The sequence below is a fragment of the Cheilinus undulatus genome, linkage group 13, assembly GCF_018320785.1.
Source record: "Cheilinus undulatus linkage group 13, ASM1832078v1, whole genome shotgun sequence".
Taxonomy (NCBI): domain Eukaryota; kingdom Metazoa; phylum Chordata; class Actinopteri; order Labriformes; family Labridae; genus Cheilinus; species Cheilinus undulatus.
The window spans coordinates 17,214,827-17,237,923 of record NC_054877.1 but is presented as its reverse complement, the minus strand read 5'-3'; the positions used below and the strand labels follow the sequence as shown (position 1 = coordinate 17,237,923).

The 23,097-nt window shown below is 39.6% G+C and overlaps 1 protein-coding gene across 2 annotated transcripts in view; it reads right to left on the bottom strand.

Moving 5' to 3' along the window:
* The window catches only part of greb1l (GREB1 like retinoic acid receptor coactivator), a 66,982-nt gene that overhangs the window by 37,720 nt on the left and 6,165 nt on the right, over positions 1 to 23,097 (bottom strand). The window contains exon 1 of one of the 2 annotated variants that reach the window (XM_041803121.1): positions 2,006 to 2,176. The exons of the other annotated variant lie outside the window; for it this stretch is intronic. The gene's annotated coding sequence lies outside the window, so the exon portion shown is untranslated. Of the gene's footprint in view, positions 1 to 2,005; positions 2,177 to 23,097 lie in introns of those variants that run through there. 2 annotated transcript variants of the gene reach the window in all.

The window sequence follows — 23,097 nt, the reverse complement described above, 5'->3', positions numbered from 1 at the left end:
TTGATTATTGCAACTTAAGAGGCTCTGCAGATCTCCTCAGGCTTAAATAAAACCCATCAGATCTATAAGTTCTGCTTCTGTGCCTGATTGTGTCATTATTTCCTTAAAAAAATCCATAACAACCCCTCCCTGTGGCAGCGTTTAGCATAAAAAATGACGATATAAAAATGACCAGCCTTTTGTTGATGGTCTTGTTTCTAGGGATGCTCTGATACCATTCTTTTCCTTCCTGATACGATTCCAATACCAAGGTGTTGGGTATCAGCCGATACCAAGTACTGATCTGATACCAGTGTGAACTCTCTGAACTAACTGTACAGACTAGCAAATTATATTAGACCTACATTTGACTCAGAACATGGCTCAACAAATAGAATTGTTAATGTACAGCATCTCTGTGACCCTAAAGTTGTTTTTCTGCTGATTATTGAGTTTTACTCCTATATAATATTACAATTATTTTTCATTATAAAATGTACTCCTAAATATTATAACAACAAAAAATAAAGGGGGCTGCATCACAGGCTCTCTCCCATCTCTCACCATTATGCTCTATCTGGGCAGCCTGCCATTGGTCAACAGACCAGGTTAGCATTCGAGCTAGCAGTAATAAATGATCGTGAATTGATTAAAATGTATAAAAAGATGTTCAATATCAGGTTTACTTGCATGGATTTAATCATTACAATCCCTTGGAGTCACATACGCTCCAGGTTCTCTAAAAAGCTGCTGCAAGGTATTCAAAGGCATCAATAGCGTCAATGGGAAGGCACAATTCCTAGAGGAAAACAAGTAAGAGGCAACAATTTATGGTCCAAAAGTTACTTTACTTTCGATAAACTGCATCACTCCTTGCTGTGTACGACAACGCCGTTCTGGCGATCACATTCTGAGAAAAGCCGTCAAGCAGCCACCATTCTTTGCTGCTGCATTGGGTCCTTTGGTTTTTCTTTGCCATGCTTTCCAGCAGTGAAGAAGAAGTAATTTCCAGTTTATATTTAGCATGGCTAAATGAAGCAAAATATAAAGCTAAACTAAATGGTATCTGATCAGTGCATAAACACATGTACTTACTGATACCAATACCTGCATTCTAAGCAGTATCAGACTTATTTCAGATACTGGTATCAGAATCAGAGCAACCCTACTGGTTTGCATGTGTTGGTCAAACAGATGCATCATGTTTGATTTCAGGACGTTTCATGCCAAGCTAAAAATTTCCTCACAGGAGCTTTAATGACCAGAAATCTCAATAGACTACATCAAGCATGACCATAATGTTTTCCTAAATTAATGATAAATATCAAATCTTATCCAGGTGTTCAGATTTTTCTCTCCAGTCCGCCTTTTGTTCCTCTAGACTGTATAATCATATTACAGCGTTTACAATAGAGAGGGAGAGCGAGACGGGCAGGATTAAACTTTCTTTCCCTCTTAGCCCAGTTTAATCAGCTCTGAGTCAGCAGATCCTTTAACACATTAGTGTGAGGAAATCCTACTGCTTCCATCTTTCATTTATATTAATTATCTAAATATCTAAAAAGGTGAGCAAAATTCCCCCAAAGAAATTGTCTGTGTTTTTAATCTTGACACTTGGGTACTGTTTAAATAAGGGTCCATGTAAATAAATGTTAAAAATATGTATGCAAAAATGACTCTAAACAAAGGATACTGACCAGTTTCTTCTAACCTAGTAACTACAGATAAAATGTTAATGAAAATGTGATAAATATCTTAATCCTTCTCGCCTCATTGTTATGCTTTCACATTTAATGGCCACACCAGCAGTGAAATGCAGGAATGAGCCCAGCACACTCTTAACATTAGAAAAGCTAAGCTCAAAAGACACAGAAGAGAAAAAGGGGGATGGGGTTAGAAATGAGGAGGAAAAAAAGACAAACATTTCTCCATGTTGTCTAAATGAGGTGCTAAGAGCCCATCTCATTAATGCTACATCAGGGCCACACGTGACACACGGTAGAGGTTTAAAAAGCTTCTCCTGTACCTTCCATGGCCGCTTGGTCACTGCGCGAACCCTTTAAATCCAAATAAAAGTCGTAAATCCAAAAGATGAAGGTGGATTATTCTTCAAATACAGTCCATGTTAGAAAGTAAATCCTCTAGGAAATAAAATCCAGGCAGCATATGGAGTTTCACTCTTCTCTGGTATGTCTCAGGTCACCCTTGTCATGTTAGAATGAAATGGGAATCCCACTCTTCCCCTCAGTACAGCACAAACCCTCCCTCTCTCTCTCTCTCTCTTTCCCTCGCCCTCTCTATCTCACTCGCATGCAAACAAACACACATACACAGACCCCTCCCCCTAGACCGAGTGCCCTCCTCTGTCCTGTGCCATTTGCCAAGGAGGGAGGGAATCCACTGGGGGCTCATTCATCTTGGCCCTGCTGACCCCCTGCGGTGACAGATGCTCTTGGAGGCCTGCAGAGCTAAGGGGAGGGGGGACATATAAGAACCCCCCCCCCACCCCCCTCCTGCATTTCACTGCTAGCTCACGAGCCCCGGTGCCCCTGCCACGCGTGACCCCCAGCACGCCATGGCGTCTGCCGCGGGCACAAAGTCAGGTGGAGGATTTTATTTTCTAGGAGAGGTGAGCAAGGGGGATCTTAAAATTCAACTTTCACTCGCTACTTTTTTTTATTGGGGTCAATTCAGGGGGACAGGAGAATCCCAGTTCAGCAAAAATAGGGGGAAGAATGTTAGGTCAGCTTGAGCATTTTGTCTCTGTAGCCTTGCCCGGGATTGACCCCACACTGGGCTTTTTACTCCTGGGCTGTAAATACCAGGGGCTCATCTGGTCAAAATAAATAAACGGAAATGCACCGCAAATCAACAGGCGCTGGCAGATGTTAGAGATTATTTGTCATTAGTGATCAAAGCTAGCACCTTATCATACATTATCCCGTATCATATATTACTAAACAGGCTAATCATTTACACGATATAAACAAGGACTGAGCTGAAGTTACATCACTGCTGAGTCATGCGTAAGTTATGCATTAAAAGTTAAACTAAATCAAATAAGAGACATAATGCACAACAAGTGGTTACTACACTGTAGATTTACCTACAACAAAAACACATACTACACATGTTAAAATTCTTCTACAGGCGGTTCAGGGCTAAGACACAGTGACCTATCTCCTGACTTTGAAAGGTAAACACAAGCAGCTGCCAAACTGCCAAGTCTAACCAGGACACTGCTAGGACTCCATGTTTCTGAAACTAATATCATACAGGTTAATTAATCATTTACTTTGTCCTCACACTGTAACATTATCAGATGAACTCTACAACCTCCTTAAGATCCTGTGTCTGTTTCTTTGCCCCACTAATTGATGTCAGCAAGAATTTGTCAGGCAAATAAAAAGTCTGAGTAAACTAACATCTACTTGACAGCAGGGTAATGCACTCAGCTTTTACCATGACTCAGAGTCTTTTAGCTTTCTCCTTCATAGTATTTCCCTGTTTCACCATGAGGTAAGTATTCATTATGATAAAAGAAAGTCTCTACAGTAGAAGAGGTGAGATTTTTTGTGTAAATTTCAACATAAAATACCCTCTTTAATACAAACAAATAACAGCAATTAGAGATTGTAAAAGTAAAGGCCAGTGCAGATGCTTCAAATAACAACTTAGCTGAGAGCTGATGTTACTAATGTTTTTTATTACTTCCTCATAATTCTTCATGTATATTTTTCCAGTAAGCCAAGATAAATGATGTTTAAATTGCCCCACCAATCTTTAAATGCTATTGAAACATGTCCTACAAAGAGCATGCTACTGATGTTTATTAAGAGACTCTATAACCCTGAAATTCCACATACTCCATCTGCACAGTTATCCACACACGAAGCGCACTCCGGAGCAAAGTGCCCCCTCTGAAGTCAGTCTCTGAAGTTCCAGAGCAAGTGCGATGGTCTTTCTCTGGCCCTTGCCAGAAGCCCCACCCTGCTCCGCTGAAAATATAATATCACAGTGTCAGATTTTAAAACTTTAATTCAATGCTGATCAAAGTCAAGTAATTTTGATGCATGTTTTAAAACAAACAAAGAAGGCAGTACTCTCCTTTAGTCTCTTACAGCAGCACTTGTTAAAAATGTAGATCTATACTTCTTTTAAAAGCTTAGCACTTACTTTAATCCATAATGCTGGTCAAAACCTTGAAACTCAATTTTCCTCAATTATATTTATTTATTTATTTTTGTCAGTGCTATTAGTCAGCCTTTACATCCGTCAGCACATTTAAAACCAATAAAAAAAGTGTCAAAAAGATAATGACTATAACCCTTGCGTGTTAAATTAGTTGAAAAAAAATTTTTTTTTCAAATTCCCTGAAAAGTAGTGATTTTGAAGGCAGGATGTTTAGGCCCTACACCGACAATGATAAAATAATTCAGATTACATTGATTCATGCACATGATTTTGAAAAGCATCATAAAGTGGGTGCAGGTTTGGTTCAGTTGCTAGAGCAGGCCCCTTTTGAGGCTTCAGTCCTGGTCCTGGTTCTGTTTGGTGCATGTCCTATCTCACTCTCTCCACATATTTTCTGTCTCTCCTTAGCTATACTATCTAATAAATACAAAGAAGCCACAAAATAATCTTAAAAAAACTTTTAAAAGGTATCAAAAAAGATTGAAGTGTAAACATTTTGACTAAATAATTTACAGCTGAAGTTTTCATTGGACTCCAGTTCATCAGATGTTCCTCTACATTTCTGTTGTAATAAATCCTCTCCTCACAATCTTCTCCTCTTACTGTCCAGTGTTCTCTTGCTTCACTGAGGTGTGTCACTGCTGTTCCAGTTCATTACCACAGACACAGTCAACAGTTGTTTTAATCAGGTCGTGTGCAGCTCTTCTCACCTTCTCTCCAATGGTTATATTAGGGCTATATTAGTGTGAGGGCGGCTGTAAACCACCATGTGAGCCAATCAGGGCCTCCATTAGTCCTTACAGTGCTCTAATACAGTCATTTCTCTCAATCAGCCACATTTGTCTAAACACTGGGCTTGAGTTTGACTGTGAAATGTGAGCAGCAGTTGATGCTTTAGACCACACATGAGGGAAATAAGTTTTCCTTTGGTGTGCCCCATTAAGTCATATTTTGATTTCAGGTGTGACAAAAGTGAAACCTCTTCAATGATCTTATCCATCTGCATTTAGCCACAAGTTCAACTGGGGGAAAGAGCTGTCAGAGTGATTTATCTCTCAGCCCCTGACTTTGACATGGCCGGCCTTAAATAGCCCATTTAAAACTGAGATAATGAGTAAACCCTGCATTTTCTTTAGCCTCAAAAGACACCCAGCAGAAAAACAAAAGAGTGTGGATTGAATGCTCCCCCCCTTCAGCCCATCCTTCACCACTGCATTGAGCTCCTCCTAAAGTCCCTGACAAAGGGGAAGTATCCCTGCCACCGCCACCTGAGGAAAGACAAGTCACGTGACCAGCTGCAGGGGGGCTTCTGGGAGATCTTTAGCTTTGGGATCTTAAATGTGAAAGGGGGCAGGGGGAGAGGGGATCTTCCTCTCCTTGGATTCCCAGAGGAGCGTCACAGCTTTGCTTTAGATGGCCAAGCAGCTACCAAACATGGCAGATATTCAGAGTAACCTATTTATCTTTTACATGACGATGGCTTTTGCTTACAAGAAAAAGGGGCAGCTTGAGGCTTTATGAGGAGGTTCGACTGTCAAATCTGAAATGAAGGATGAGTATCAGGTGGGCAGGAAGTACAGCAACTAAAGGTGCTAACTGACACGTCTGTCTCTTATAGTAAGAAAACAATCGAGCAGCTCAACTGTCAAAAAACAAAACAAGAAAACAAAACTGCCACCATGTGAAAATTCCCGTGACTGAAATGCCTTTTCTCCCAACATCATGTGGGTTACCTGACGCTGAGGGTGTGAAGACTAGCGCTGCTGTTTGGCAGTCCACAGCTCTAATTTCCTTATAAAAAGCCACACAACCTTCTCCAAAAAAAAAAAACCTTCCCCCGCTACTCAGGACTACCTGCTGGGGCCCTGAAGTGCAAATCGGTGCTAGTGAGGAAAGCAGATGAGCTGAGGACATTCATGGCTTTCCAGTGGGCCACACAAACAAAGGCAAACATTCCAGCTGAATGCCATTGCTGAAGTCGGCAGCGACGCAGAGAAAGAGATGGAGAAGGAGAGCCGGCAGGGCTAAAGAGAGATAATAGCCTAAAGCTGTGCGAGTGTGTGTACATGTGCATATGTGTGTGCTCTGTGGGATTATCTGTGGAACTATAAAGTGGGGTGAACCAGGGTTTAAGGCCTGGTGTGACCAGAGGGATCGGGGGCAGGGTCCCTGTCCCAAGCAGGGGCGGACAAAAGGAGCATTTGGGCAGATGAAGAAGCCATCATCATTAAGCCACTGGAAGTTTACTGTCCAGTTATAAAAGTCATTTCAAAATGAGAGCCGAGGGGGTGCGTGTGAAAGGACAGCGGTGCTGGGAAGGCCTGCGAGGGGCTGAGGAACTGTAGCGCTAATTCATTAGGGGACAAGCAGGCTTTGTGTTAACACCAGGTTGGTTGGAGCGGTGACCTTGCCACACACTCTGGCCTAGCGGATGAGTTTAAGGGCAAGGCGTTTAACCTTAAACTAAATCTAGGCCACAAACAAAGGCCAGCAGCGTTTATGGCACAGGTCAACCAATCAGATGACTGATGCAGGAAAGGTAAACAAGGAATATAAAAAGTGAGTGCTGTAGATAACTTTCTTTAAACAGAGCCATGTATCATAAAGAGGGCTGTCAATTAAATATGTAATCTCTGATTATCATTCTGTAGTTTATCACAATTAATCTCCTTATTTTCAAATTTCACTATTTTGCATGTAAAACTTTTTATTTCATTTTGGATTTTTGTACTCTTTCAAAATAAGGGTAATTAAATTCCTATTTGAATACTGCCAGCTTTTATTTTGAAGAAATAAATAAGTAAGAAACGTTGGATAGATTAAAGCTTACGATATCAACTTGACCACAGAAAAATGAACTTGCTATGGATTGAAAATGGAAATAAAGGAACAGCAAAAAGGTAAATGTTTGATAATACAAAGCACCAGTGACTTTTGACTTGTCCACTGAGCTGTCTTTGAGTTTTTAAAACTGAAATAAGACATAAAGGAGCAGTAGCTGACTTATTTTACATCACTATAGTTGCAGGGAAACATTGCAATGGCTAAACCAAAGTTTGTCACAAGGCACAAGCAGGCGTTTGATTTATCACAATTAATATAAATCTATTGCACTAATTATGATCTAAATTAATTGCAAATAATGCATATTCTTTTTCTAATAAAGACTGGAAGAAAACCTAACATTTAACAATGAGTTTCTATTTTTTGTCATTATCATGTCCTGAACAGTTAATTTGTTTACTTTTTAAATTACATATTTGTGACAACAGCTATTATAGCTCTGAACAGCTAAATAATGTCTTAACCTGTCTGAGAAATATTATATTATTTTCTTGGCTTAAAAACTTTCACTTGGCATTTCTGTCTTTGAATATTGGTGAACTGGAATAGTTGTTGATCAGCTGATCACATAATCAGCTTAACTTATAATATAGCCTTAAAAAGTACAAGACTGACAGTGTTGAAGCAAGAGAAATTTCTAGATTGGAATAATTTATCTTATCTTTAACTCATAATGTGCATGGTAAAAACATTATTCTGGGTGAGATGACAGCTTTATTTCAAACCCATATTTCAATTTTGTAGGGAACATAAAGTCTGACTGTGAAAGGTTCTCAAATTCCACTGCATCTTGACAAAAACATCCAATGATTGATAGTGAAAGCAGTAAACAGATCGATCAGTTCTCATGGCTTTTATCCCTGATAGAAATAAGTGAATGAAAGTGAAGGACGAGTGACAGTTTACAATGCTGTTCATGACTGTGTAATAAAACGGAAGGCCTGCCAGTGAACCCAATCTGCATTTTACAGCTCTGCTGGGTTGAACGCCAGTTCACCTCCGACCGAACAACAGGGAGAGACACAGGACCCTAATGCATTTATGGACTTATTCAGGGACGTCATATTGAATAGGACAACAATGAGTTCTATTTCATACGGTAAAGCTGTCACTGGCTGTGGTCAAACCGCGGTCAATGGTAAAGGGCAAGAAGAGGGAAGGAGGAAAACAACTTGAAGCATTACCTCCAGTTTATTCGGTCAGAATGCATTCAGTTAAGATTTGATTTTTTCTAAGACTGGAATAATAATTTGTTTAATAATAAAAATAATAATAACAGTATGTACCAGTATTCCTTATTGACACATTGACTTAGTTCTAGCCTGCATTTGACCATTTGCAGATTGATACTCCACTATCAGTACAGCTTCACTGAACATCTGGTCCACACCTCATGGCTCATCCGTAAGGCAGATCTTTGATGCTGGTTGACCAGGCCTTGTCCTGGCTGTAAAGTGTTGTTTAGACAGCCCTATTTGTTGTGGGATGTAAAAGGAGAGGCATGGATCACGTTGAGAGGGCCAACACTATCAAAACATTGGCTCTTATCAGATGACAGGGAGCAAAGGGGGTCAGGTTGTGTTTCCAGGAGCTGGCTCGAGCTGCACTTCACCCAACCTCCACAGAGCACGTCAGTTAAACTGTGGGGGGATTCAAGAGTGTCAGCTAACCCTTCAGATACATTTAACAGGGGTTTCTTTTCTTAGGAATTTCTCATAATGAGTACCAATTTTGATGCACCAGTTTTCTAGAGTCCTGCTTTGTCTCTTTATCAGCAAATACATACCTTACTGCAGTTTTTACTGGTGAAGCTTAAGCTCGATCAGTAACATTCTAATTCTAAATCATTAAGTCATAAACAGGGAAGCAATCGGTGACTATTACAAAATAAATCTTTTACAACCTTTTTTCTTCTCAAAAGGGAAAGCTATTTCTTCTCATACAGGCGAGGTCTTTATAGGTGTGTCTACGAATACTTCTGTGGTCACATATTATAAGGCATCTAACAATGCAAGTTCAGATAAAAACTGCCACAGCTGTCTAACTTTCTTTGATAAATTGGTGATTTAGAAAATGTTGAAGCCAATTACTCATAAAATGAAAACATTCTGTATTAAAAAACAAGAAGATTTCTATTGTGAGTGTCCTAAATTATTAACTGACAAAGAAATAAAAGCAACAGATATAACAGATAGGAGCCCAACTCAAAGTTCAGCCAAAGTGCTGTCTTAAAAGTTCAAATAATCGACACACTAACTTAATTTAGCCACACAGGAGAGCTAAGTAGTCATGGAGAGGACATAAGAAAGAGTCCTGTTGTGTTAGCAGGCATCCAAAGAGAGACCAACCTCTTACAATGGGACCTCTCCTTTCTTTTCCTCCTGAAAAAAAGTTCCAGCCAACTTGAATCCATTTGAGTGACACCGTGACAAAGGGGCTTCTTAATGTCCTGACGAAGGACCCTCCTCCCCTTTCCCTCCAAACTTCCTTACCGGGCGATCAGCTGTATCCATCATGCCCCTCTTCCTGACCCCAGGCAGCACTGCTGCATCAGCAGCACCCAACCCCCATCAACCCCCCCCCACACTACATCTCCTCTATTACCCCCCACCCTCCCGATTAATAAGAACCAGGTTGCCGTCGGTGACAGGACCCACACTTAAATCCCATCAGTCCTTCTTACTGCAGCAAGAGCTACAGCATCAGCAGGACTCTTTTTGTTTTAAACAGACAATGGAGACACAGGCATCCTTTGTGGAGGGTTTGACCCCACACACAAACCTTGCTGATGAGAAAAAGTGACAGTAAACCTATTCAGGCTCGCCGCACTTCATCCTGCACTGATACCCACCAAGAGATGAGATACTTTACAAACTGGCAGATGTAACAAAGAATAGTCTTCATTGAAAATATGCTGCCGGGAAGAAAGAAAAAGTATAAGGCACTTGATCCCTTCAATGACTCTGCCATCTTGGACTTTTGCATCTTGCATGCTTTTACAGCACCACAGAAGGGACTAAATAACAGAAACCCATTTTTAAAATTTGTATTTTTCTTCGTGTCCTTAATAAAAAAATAGCCAAGATATGGCACAAATGTGCTCATTTCTGCACATTTGAAATGTTCTTATTGGTTTTTCACCAAAGTGTGAATCCTTTCAAAACAATTACTATTACATCAATGCACAGAACAAGATTGCAATATTAATAAGGCTGCAAAGGACAATGAGAGGATACCTGAAGTAATTACAGGTAAACTGTACACTTAGCTTCCAAAGCAATATGATAGTTAAGGATAATCCCAGGTGGCTATTATTAGCTGTATTCAGCTAAATGCACACTGAAATTGTGTTTACCTGACGAGTCTAATGAGGAGAAAAAACGTAGAAAACAGTCAAATTCATCACAGGGCCATTGTGTCAATGGGTACATGATATGAGGGTAGTATGCTGAGTTTAGCGTGGCTAAAGTTAGCAGGTAGCTCAGTGAGTCTTTGTTCCTTTTAGTAGATTAGATTATTAGGTTGAGGTAGTTACACATGACATAACCCTTTAACAGCTATATACAACTTTATTTCCATTTTCTAGTTCAAAGCACTGGTGTGCCTGGTTGTTTATCTGTATATGTCAGCCCTGTGACTGAATTGTGACCAGTCCAGGGTGTGGCCAGACTGATGCAACCCAGAATGGGATTTGCTGTTTAGAAAATGGATGGATAGTTCAGAACACTGCCATACTGTGCTGTTCCCATGACAATCTATCTGCTTAACTTCTCATGTGTACGTCTGAATAAATACTAGGGCAAAGCTCTGGCAGGTAGTACAGGTACTAGTGCAGCTACTGGTGCACGGGAGGCTTCATTACGGTTTTAGAAGAGCAACTGACCAGGATTACACATCCGTTATTATAACTGACTCATAACTACCCAGCTAATTTGATATCTGAATTTAGCCATTTAGCTGACTAACTACGTACATTCCTAACTAGAAAAGCACTCAGAGAGAACAGACCTCCGCCATTAGCCCTATCTCCCAATAGTAAAGAATCCTTAAAAAAAATTCCTGGATCCAGACGGTGATCCTAATCACTCCCAAAATCTAATCAGTTCTTCCTTATGCCATTTCTGACATTTCCTGAAAATTTCATCAAAATCCATCCATAACTTTTTGAGTTATGTTACTAACAAACTAACAAACAAACTAACTACGAAACCCTACCGATCACATAACCTCCTTGGCGGAGGTAATGATAAAATTGTTTTGACAAAAATCATAGAGAGAATGAACAAAAGGATGTTATACAACTACTTCAATCAGAAAAACCTACAGAAAGGGTTTCACACCTAACACACAGCTCAGAGGTGGAAAGTATCTCACTGTATTTACTTAAATTTCCATAACTGAGTAGCTTTATGTGTACTTGTACTTTGCTGAGTACATTCTGAAATCAGTAATTTTACTGTTACCTCAGTATATTTTAGGGGAAGTACTGTATTTCTAACCTGACCTGGGAAAGCTTCAACAGGAAACGTTTGAGAAAAAGGCAGAGGATTTGAAAAAACACTGTGAAAAACACATCCCTACGGGCCAATCAGAGCAACAAAACACGTGGCGTAGCTGCTATTGAGCTGTGTGTGCGCAGCTACTGAGGAATAACGTGAAACATGGCAACTATAGACATGTAAGTACTCGACTTTTGTCGTTTTTTGAAAAGAAAACAACTCACTGCTGTTCTTTGTTCTTCTTTTAATTAAAAAATGTTTTCAAGTTCTGATAAAACCGGCGCTTTAGCAGCATCCAAGCTAAGCTCCTCCGCCATAATTGCACCAGGCTCTTCCTGCTTCTTGTTAACCTCTCGACTCTGCCGTGCCTGAAAGTACTGCCCCTCGTCACTGATTGGTCCTGTCACTGTCTAACCGGGCCCAAACGGTTCAGATGGGAGCTTTGCAAGATGGATTCGCCAGTGAAAAACAAGGAAACGGGCGTATCTATCTGCTTTGCAAGGTTACTGTACTTTAATATTTTAAAAAAAAACAGCAACAGTTTTTTGTTGTATCAGTCTTTCATCCATATGAAAACGGCGTTTTGGGAGGCCGTAAATGCTACTTTTTGAAATCGGGTCCCAGAGTGAACAAATCTGTAAACGCTTACTGTTTCGTCTCCGTGTGCACAACCAACCGCATCTTTCTTGAAACGATTATGTCATACATAGCTCACTTAAGCCGTATACGCATGTCAAACCAAAAACAACTATGGCTGATTACAGGGTTGTGTTCGTGCTGCAGAAGCTACTGAGCTTATTATAGCTTTTACGGCAAAATCTAATGCTCCTTTACCAGCACCAAGAACAGCAGACACCAAATGTTCTTACATCCAACATGGAGAACAACCAGAAGGGCAACCAGGAGAAACTTTTGGGCAGTTTTCTGTGATCTCCTTCTCTCTTTTGGTGTGTGTTTCTGTGGCAGCATTACAGCGCCACTTACAAGCTTGGCATATATACGACAGTGTTTTCAGTGTTTCAGTCCTTACGTGGACATTTCCAGATACCATCCCGAGTTTACAGAAGACTTTTTTAAAACCAAACAGAAATATATCATTTTTGTCTCCATGTGGACAAGGCATAAAAGTAAAAATGAGAAGGTTCTGGCTTTATGGGAGAAAAAAATATTGCATTGAGATTATTTTTGCAAATTGTTCAGCCTTAGTTCATATGGTGTATATTTCTATGTTGCACTCAGTGGAAAATATTTGGACACCCCTGGTTTGAATACTAATAACAAGGATAAAGAATGGTAGAAATTGTCAAATCCAAATAGAAACAGTGAAAATACTGTAGTCAGCTACAGTATTGATAAATGTTTTTGTGTAAGATAAAAAGTTATGTCTAAATGGTCAAAACAGTCTGCTTTTTAGCTGGCCACATTAATGGTAACATTTTCAAGTACTACAAGTACTAGATAGCTGAACTGGTCAAAGAGGTTACACACAAGTATAAGATAAATGGTTTGAATTAATAGGAAAAGTGATGGTTAAAGGAGAGAAAATTCAGCTTAAGCATAAGACAATTTTTTTCCAAACAAATGATGACATTTACTGGTATCCACATACAAACTATAATTGGTTGAGTCATACATATAATCTTGGTGGAATTCAATTGATTTAGGGGTAACCTCAGGCCAAGATGGCCTGGTATTTCTGCCCTGAAGTTTGGCTCTGTATTGACAAGTCCAAAGAAAGGCAAAGACTGCATAAACCTCCCAAATTGATTACCACAGCCAAGTGGGGTATAAGCATTCCTTATATGCACGGAGAACAGCTGCAACACTCAACATAGATTTTATACATTTGTGGAAATAGAATGGGAATAAACACCATTCTCCTAAATACTTCTTCTTTTGGTGTCTAAGATCCTGTCAGACATTTATTGAGCTGGGTTTAAATCAGGAGATTAATCGAGATTGATTCACAGCGTTTTCATATCAATGATATTATTTAGTCTCTCATTACCTGTATGTAAAATGCACTTATGCCTCACCAGATTTATACAGATTGTTTTAATAGTGCTTTCTTAGCAAGTAAAAAGGATTAAATGCAAATTAAAGCCTGTATTACTGACTTTTGCTGTGCCTGAGCAGCTAATATGCACGCAGAGAGGCTAAAAAGAGACAGCCAGGGAGAAATATAGAGAATGACCTCCCCTGTCACAGAGGAACGCTGAGTCCTCAGAGCGCACAGGACTAGGTCTTGGTGACCGTAGCCTTGGACAATCTGTGACAGCCTATACAGGACAAAAACCTTCTGCTATTGACAGCGCTCTCCCCCGCAAAGCTAGGCAGCATCAAAACACACTCTGACCTTGTGATTCAACATGAAGCAAGAGAGAGGGTGAGAGGATGAATGTCTTCATGGGGAAATGTTTTGACAGAGTGTTTTTTGTATGTGGATTTTGTGTGTTTGAGATTTAAAAGACAGTGGGAAAAGAGTGATGCTTCTGCTTATGTGTGATATCTGGCAACAACCCTGGGCGTTTCCAGTTATTGTTAGCACACAGTCTACAGTCTGACTGGTTATTTAAAAATCTAATTATCCTCTAATTAAATGAGAATGTACAGTGTATGAGTTGAATTTAATAGCTTTTTTAACACATGCACTCTAGAAAATTTTCCTTAAATCTGTGAAGATTTCTCCATTGATGGGAAGGGATGGGAGTTTGGCCTTAGGAAGCAAGAAATAATGCTGACGAAAGCCTCTGTGGTGTATGCAGTGATAGGGTCTGGCACTTTAGCTTTGTCCCATTTCAGGGGTTGCATCCTCCAAGGGAAAGTTACAAGACCAGTTATATCTCAGTGTAGTGTCAAGGGCAATTCAGTTACAAAAACTTCTGAAGATGCAGTGGACAAATGCATCTTCATTATGCAACCCAAATAGGATCCAATAAGTGCACCTTTCATGCCCCAACATATCCCAAGATCATTGCACCGATATGAACGAGCTGGTGGACTCTGAGACAGCAAAGTAATACAGTTGTACCAGGGTTCTACTCAAACGGCTACCAATGCAAATGTGAAAAATAAAGACAAAAACAAAAAACACTAGGAACCTTAAAATGATCCTAAAATAATAGGTTAATATACGCATCATTAGACATGTGAGTGCTGCGGTGCAGCTGTTGAGGTTGCTAGGTGACAGTAGCAGCACTTAGAAGTGAAAAGGTAGAGGTGGGAACAGCTGGTGTTGCAAACCAAAAAAATCCTCTATAGAACAAGTCATCACATTTTGAAAAAGGCCTGAATGGGTCTTGTGATGATGCTACATCCAAAATGAGATACACCAAATAGTAAGAGGTTTTTTCTTTGCCTTTTCCTCAGTGCTTTGTGTTGCTGAATGTATGCACGGTAACAACGGCCCAGTGAAAAGAACAAAGTGCAGAGCAAAGACAGGAAGGAGCTTCCTAACACTGCACACAACTGAAGTGGTTGCTCATTGGTCATATGACAAAGAAATCATCACGTTTGCTGTGACTTCTCTTGAATATTTCCTTCTACTTTCTCACATCGGCTCACCACAGCTTTCAAAAAGGAGATTTGCATTTGAACATGCAGCTCACCCTGAACATTTCTGGAATCTTCAGGAGTTTTGTGGGTGTGTGAAGAACACTAAATGATTCAAGACAAAAGACAAATCTTAGATTTACTAAAGCTTATGTTCTTGGCATAGTGTGATTTGCTACGACCGATGGTGCACGTCCTCGCCTTCTAGATGCATTCCAGGAGTGATATGCAGCAGAGCGCAGCCTGTTGGCAGCTTGAGACGAGATCACACGAGAAATATGAGTTCACGCAGGAACAGTATGAAAACAAGAGATTGTTTGGCCTTTCTAAGTTTGATTTGCTGTTCAACATTCATTTGTGATTTTTTTGTGCTTCTACTATGGGTGAGTACATAAGGAACTTTGAAAGTTTAGGTTTTCTTGTAAGGGTGTATGGAATTATGTAAATTCTGCAAGAGTATCTGGCTGCAGACGTCATGGTGGGACATTTTGGGCTCATCTGTTGCAGACCGTACATTTCCCTAAAGGTAAGGAGGATAAAATAAAAAATAACCCACCATAAAATAAGTGCAGCCAGATGCCTCTCTAATTCTATGATTCTGGGGTGCAGATGGCCTAGTGGTTAAGTCGTGCCCCATTTACATGTGTGGCCCAGTTTTCAAGTGGCTCCTTTCCAGAATGTCTCTTCCCCAATCTCTGTTTAATCCCTATCAACCCCACTCTCCCTAAAATAAAGGGATAAAAAGACCCAAAGTATACCTAAAAAAATTCTGTAGTTTTCCACTTCAAAAGATGTTTTTTCTCCATCCATTGCATCATGTTTCCTCTGTGACCCTCTGATTGACTGATGAGCTGTCGCTTTGCCACAGGATGAGACTTAATGTTGATACAGTGATAAGATTTAGAGTCAGCAGTCAACTCATTTTTTTGCATGTTTCAAGTATACCAGATGCTTTATATGTTCACATTCCTGTTTGGACTGATCTATGAGGATAGGTGCGTTGCAGCAGCAGCCTCCAATGAGAGAAGACCTATTGCAAATCTCAGGTGGAGCTGCAGGGAGTGGCACTTCTGGCATGTGCCGGTGAGGGAGCGAAGCACACACTGTGGAAGACTGACTAGAGAGGGCGCGGTTTACTCTAGAGTACTTTTCACGTGCTGATCCCTGAACAGACAGAGTACATGGAATTTGAAGCAGTCATTGGGCTAATGCCTGTAGGGCAGTATATTGAATAATTTCATAGCAAGTGTCTTGCACAAGACATAATTTCATAATGTATTAGCTCAAAATACTGCAAGTTAACACAGACTTATTAGACATAGCAAAATAACAAAGGAAGCCTTTGTGTCAAGCTGCCATGTTTATCATCTGACAGATCCCAAGTAGAGCTGGGCGATATTGCCTAAAATTGATATCCTGATTTATTTTTGCTACATCCCAATACACGACATATATCGCGATACTTTGAAATGCCCTCTAAGTGGCTGTATAATATGTTATCCAGCTCCAAATGACACTAGTTTGGTGATTAAAATAGACTGTTCTGTTTGATTTTTAATAAAGGTGTACGCAGAAAGGGTAAAAATCAATGTAAGGTAAAATTTAACGCACTGTTTTATTTTGAAAAGGACTTCATTCAAACTTTTACTCATAAATCCAACATACATAAATCGTGAAATATTCAGTCTTTTATAGTGTATAGACAGTCCTGAAATGTTTTCTGTTATGTTTACTCTTGTTGATTATAAAATGATTATATTAGTCCTGTATTAGTTATCTGTGCTGATGAACACTGGACCATTTTCTGACAAGGTCATAACATGGGAGCATCTTTAGAGCTTATCTAAGTAGCTCTCCTGTGTGATCATGAGGGAAAAAAGCTCATTTGGAGGCAGGAACTTTAACTCTGTATTGTAGGTGTTTGAAGCTGTTAGGCTGAGATAGGGCTCCGTAGTTGTGGAGAAGTGGATCACATTTGTCTGCTGTTGGGACATCTTCTCTGGCAGATGACAGACCCAGCGCTGTTTCTCGTTGTCCGTCTCTAAACGCAGATAACTAGCCACTAACTTGCCACGATCCTCTGTTTATCCATAGTGTTTGGTTTACCCCCTTCCTTCTCCGCTGATACAAAAATGTGCGGAGGAAGGTTTTCTGGATGGGTGGAGGAGTGAGCTCTCTGCCGTGAGAGATGCGTTTCAGGGACAATGGGAGAAGTGAAACTCCAGCGAGAAATGCATACTGGCGGCTCAAAACTTCCACATAATTTCTACTTGGATGTCTGTGATATAGTCATTTTATGCATCGTGCGCGGCGAAAGCCGGGATACATCGAGCATACTCGATATATCGCCCACCCCCAGTCCCTAGTCTGTCATGAATTATCTGATGTTTAGCTTTGTGAGAAATCAGACACTTGTATCAAAATATAAAACTGTGAAATCCAACCAATAAAACCATTAACTCTCCTCATGACTATTGAATTATGATCTAGTCTGTGGCACAGCACACACTGTACCCATTAAAAAGAACATACTCCACAGGCAGACGTTTCTGGCTGCAGGTACTGAACTGTTCTGCTGGGGTTCGCATCTGTCCACTGGAAGGGGGGGGTAGAAGTACACCCTGTAAGAACACACTGTTCCACAACAGAACTGTGCGAGACAAGACTCAGCTGGATGCTCTCCAGGTTTCAACGGCATGAATGAGGATTTATCATTACCAAGTGCTCTCCACAGAGCTGCACAGATCGTTTGCTCTTCATGAGCCCGTGTTGATGTAATGGAGCCCCCCAAAACACAAGAAGTTGATCTAAAGAAAAAAAAAAAGGAGAAACACTAGAGACATTAGCCGATTTATGCTGCAATTCTCCAGTGATGCCATGCAAGAACTCTTGTATCAGGGTTTTAGGGCTGCTTTGTTTATTACAGCTGTGAATGAAACTGTTCAACAAGAGACTGAAATTCCTCCTTCACCTTGACATGCCATCACTCCCCCGCAAACTCACACATGCAACACTACTGGTGACCCTTTGACTTTGCTCAGGACATGCTTCCTGACGAATGACTCGAGGGCACATCCAGATAAGTTCCATTCATTTCTGTCAGAAAGCTATTTCAACTTTGATCAGAGGGCGGAACAAGAGGGAAACAGAGTGTAACTGAGGTCCAAACTTTTCACTTCTTAGCCTCTAATGACTACTTCAGCTTTACAGTTGTAAGACTTTAGAAAACTCTTTTGAACACTGCCATTAAAGGGTTAAAGGGTTGCATAAACATTGAGTCAATTTCAATTTTCTTTTAAGCCTGAGTGTTTAAGTAAAAATCCTGTAAGTGATTCAGATGTTGTAAAACCATTTCTAATAATCAGGATCTCAATACCAATAAGAATAATCATGATTGTATTTTTGTTATCATGGAGCAGCAACAATAAAAATTAAGTATTATTAATGTTATAGAGATATCGGGTTCACTGTGTCATCTGGTCAGTCAAGCAGTAGATCCAGCTATGAGTGATAAGAACCTGCCCTGCATGTTAGAATCAGAGATAACTAACAAGACAACAGGAAGTGCCATGCGCTGGGGACAGGTTCCTCTCATACATAAATGTGCTCACACTCACATACAAAACCCACAATCAGCATCCCAAGTGACATAGCGTAGGATGTTCAAGCAGTACTCTGACATTAGTCCTACCTTCTTGACTGTAAGTTCCTTTCAAAGCCCACATTCTGCAGAAGTGAGAGGGAGAGAGGAATGTCATCCTCACAACCTTTCCCTTTCTCCTCCACTTGTGAGAAGGCCGTAAACACAGAGGTGTGAAGTAGGCCGACACCCAGCAGCACAAATTCATGGTCACATGCTTATTATAGCGGAGTTTTCTGCAGAATGAAGCGACATTATGTAGGTATGTTGTTAAATATGAGTTGAATTTGTGCAACCAACCTGATGTAATAACAACAAGAAGCAGCAGGGATCTGTATTAAATTAATAAGCTTTATGAGTCCCTCCTCTGTTAAAACAGTGCAACATTTAGTCCCCACGCTGCAAAAACATAAAATCTATGCAAACACATTTGCCTAACTTTAGATGAAAATATCCAATTCTCAAAAAACATCTTTAAACATGAAAAACTCCAAAACTACAGCCTCACTTGCTTGTGAAAAGTAAAAAAAAAAATCTGCAGATAGACCAAATAATTTGTATTTGCTGAATATCTTGACATGAGATGTTCTAATCAAATCTGATGGTACATTTATTGTGTGTTTAGATATGAGACAAATACACTTCAAATCACATAAAGTGAAACATTTCTTTGACCTGAAATATGTGTAAAAATGCCAGTTTGATACATTATTTTGCAGCATCGATGTTATGCTCTACACATCATGCAAATGTTCAAGTATTCTTTTTTTTTTTCAGCACACTTTGGTTAAGCCACTGCAATGTCTCCCTACCACCACAGTGATTAAAATATAAGTCCACTACTGTGCCTCAGTGTCTTGGGCCCAGTTAGACAGTGACAGGACCAATCAGCGATAGGGGCAGTACTGCAGGCAGATTTTCCATCAGATAAAGCACTTCAATAGTCTGGATCTGTTCATTTACAGTTGGGGGATCAGCTTGACGCCACTTTCTTGTTATTGTTTTTTTACAGGCTACAGTCAGAAGTTTAACTAAATATTAGGCTAATCTTTCCCTTGTACATATTTCTCTGAAAAATAACCAAAGTATAGTGTGGATGCCTTCAAAGGGAAATTATATCCCAATATTTTTGTCATTTCTGTATTTATTTTTTCCGAATAAGTCATGATTTTTGAACATTTCCAAAATATATGGCTATGATTAACATTTATTAAACCACAATCTCTCCAGCATGGGATAGTTTGGTTCATATATTTACTTTTGATTTTAGGTGTTATGAAATAACAGATAAGATTTTTCCATGAGAACTCTCTCCATCTGTGAAAGCCAGTTGTTGTTTGGTGGTTTTTCCACATTTTTTTCCAATCCTCTGTTGAAATTTCAACGTTTAATTCTTTTTTCCCCCTTCATCTTTATGTGATAAGTTGAATGTCTATTGGTCATTATAAGTGCATGGTAACATTTTGATAAAACGCTCATCAACTTTCCTTCATATGCTTTATGAAATAATTTTATCACCAGACTCTCTCTGATGGAAGCAGCTCCCCTGATTTCCTTATAATAATCATCCCTTGCTTGTAGGTAACAAAAAAAGTCCTGTTTGTCCAGGCCAAAATGTTTTTTCACTTCCTTAAAACTTGTCAGTCTCCCACCTTTTTCCAAATCTTTCCATGTTGTAATTCCTTTTGCAGGCCAATGTCTAAAATCCAGCTCTTGCTGAGCAGGTTTAAAAGTGTTATAATATGCTATCAATTCTAAAGTGTTAATATCTTTCTGTAGCTGACACATTTTAACCATCCTTTACCATATTTCTACTGTAAACCTTGCTGAGTTATTTTTCAGTTTACTGAATTGTTCTCTATCTCTGATCAGAGTTTGGATTGAATTTTTATCTATATTTTTTTCTATCTCTTTCCACCTTGATTCATAATTTGGGTTACACCAACATGTTTAATTTTTTTCATGATTGACTGCCCTATAAATACTTTGTTATGACAGGAAATGGTGCTGGAAATGTATAAACTTACAGTCAAACATTTAGAGTTGTTTCTTGAGCTGCATTTCTGTCATCTATAAATCTGACTTTTTGGTTTCAATTGTTTTTCCAGCTGCTCTGCTTATTTGTGGCTGGAGTTGTTGGCAGCATGTACAAGCAGGCCATTTTTTATCAATGCTTACAAATCCCTGAAAAAAAGAGCCAATTTCTTTGAACCAAAGTCCACTTATTTTATCAACCTCTCTTGTTTTGTCCAAGTGAAAATCTCTAAATGATCCCTTTCCAGTGGAAGACAACTTGAAAAATCAGAATCTGCACATATGGAGCTAATGATTTTAGGCATGTCTGCAGCCAAAATTATTTATCATAAATAAAAATGAATGCTGATTAATTTCCTTTAGGGTCAAATTGATCAACTGAACTATGATTTCATAGCAAGAAGAAAAATGATTAGAACTAGGGAGATTACAGCAAAATGACTGCTCCACTTCCTGCAGGTGAAACTAAGATATAACAGCTGATGGTGGTGGTGGGCTTTAAGGAGGAAGCCCCACCCCCACCAGAGGGATCAATGCACATAAATGGAAGAGGTCACAGACCTTTGACATCTCCTTTCAGCTGGGGGAGGGGCATGGGCCTTTGTGGGATTGGCTTTAATGATCCAATTGCCGAGTGTGTCATGCACCTTCATACAGTACAGTTTCTATAACATCTTTCAGTACACACTCCTCTCGCCCTTTATACTGTACATCATACCTCTTCACTGTCCAGCCACAAGTGTAAGATATTGGTCTGGATCTCCTTTGCTGTCTGCATCCAGCTGCCTTGCTTCGCTCTTTGTCACTCCCACATCTGTTTTAACCTTCTCTGCCATCTCTTTCCCTCCTCATCCTCCCCTGCTCCTCTGTAGACCTTATCTGTGCTTTCCTCCCTCCTGTCCTCCCTCTTATGCTGCATTTCTGAAGGGGGATTTGGCTTTTAAAAAGGCTGAGGCAGTGAAAATGACTCAAGATGCTTTTATGCTCATCAGAAATCCTCAGGACATACATCAACAACCTTACATGTCACCATAAATACAATATTGATAACCTGGATGAATGGCTGACTCAGAATTCATGCTAAATAAAACCACCTGTTCAAATGACTCCCTCGGAGTAACATAAACTCATTTAACCTTTGTAGACTTGAGTTCCTGCGATAGAAGAATCACATACAACCTTGTTGACACTGCTAGACACAGCGTGAGCATTTATTTCTATCTTGTGTGGTTAAAGCCACTATCAGAGCGCAGTGTTCCCAGCATGCCTGACCATCAATAAAAAGGACAAGGTAGAAGTTTACAAGCAGCCATGCAGAACACCCTGCTCTGCAGACTGGCACTAAGATGTTCTCACTGATGATTAGTCTTTTGAATGGGCATTGTTTTTGGTATTGTATCATTTACAGTATTTGTGTAATCTAGACAGTGTGACGGAGTTTCCCCGCAGGTCTGATAAGTGAAAACAACAATAATCACAAAAAATACATAAAACAAGATATAAATAACCCATTACTGGTGGTATATGACTTCTATTTTTTGTTGCATCTCAATTGAAGCAAGTAAAAAAGATTGATTTTGTTCAATTTTTACCAGCAACCCTTTTATCATTCCATTTTTTCCCAATAAGGTTGTCACCACTAAAACAATAAAGCTAATTTCTACCAGATCTCATGATTGATCTTGGAAGAAAGCTAAATTATACAATGCTTATTTGACATTTCAATTATTGAATCCAGCATTTACTCAAGTGGGCTCACTGTCCCGATGAATGAAGTATGGGTAAGTATAAATAAGAAAAACAATATTTGACTTAATTCATTCAATGTTACTTTTAATTTGTACTCCACTACAGAGATACATTTTGTTCTCCCCTGTATTCATTTGAGAGCTACACTTAGGCCTATTGCACATTTTACAAAATATATACACAATCTACTTTCTTTCCCTATTGTAGTTTTTGTTTTTCTTCTCTCCTCTTGCTTACTTTTCTATCTGTTGTCAAAGTTACATTCAATTTGCAGGGGTGGAAAGTAACAAACTACATTTACTCAAATCACTGTAATAGAGTAGTTTTTTTGGGGGTACTTGCACTTGTTTGAGAATGTTTTGGAATCAGTAAAATTTCACTAGATTAACTGTTACATTAGTGCAATACTCTTCTATTTTTTCCACCTCAGTTGACTCCCAAAACAGCTGATTACTCCTGAGGTTCTTTTGATCATGTTTCTAGTGGGACGTTGTTGTTTTTGATGTGAGACACATTTGCACCATGAGTGAAGTTACACACTGAGTTTGGACCCCTCCAGTGTTTCTAAAGGGCTATTCTTCATCAGTACGAATTGCCCTGCTGTGA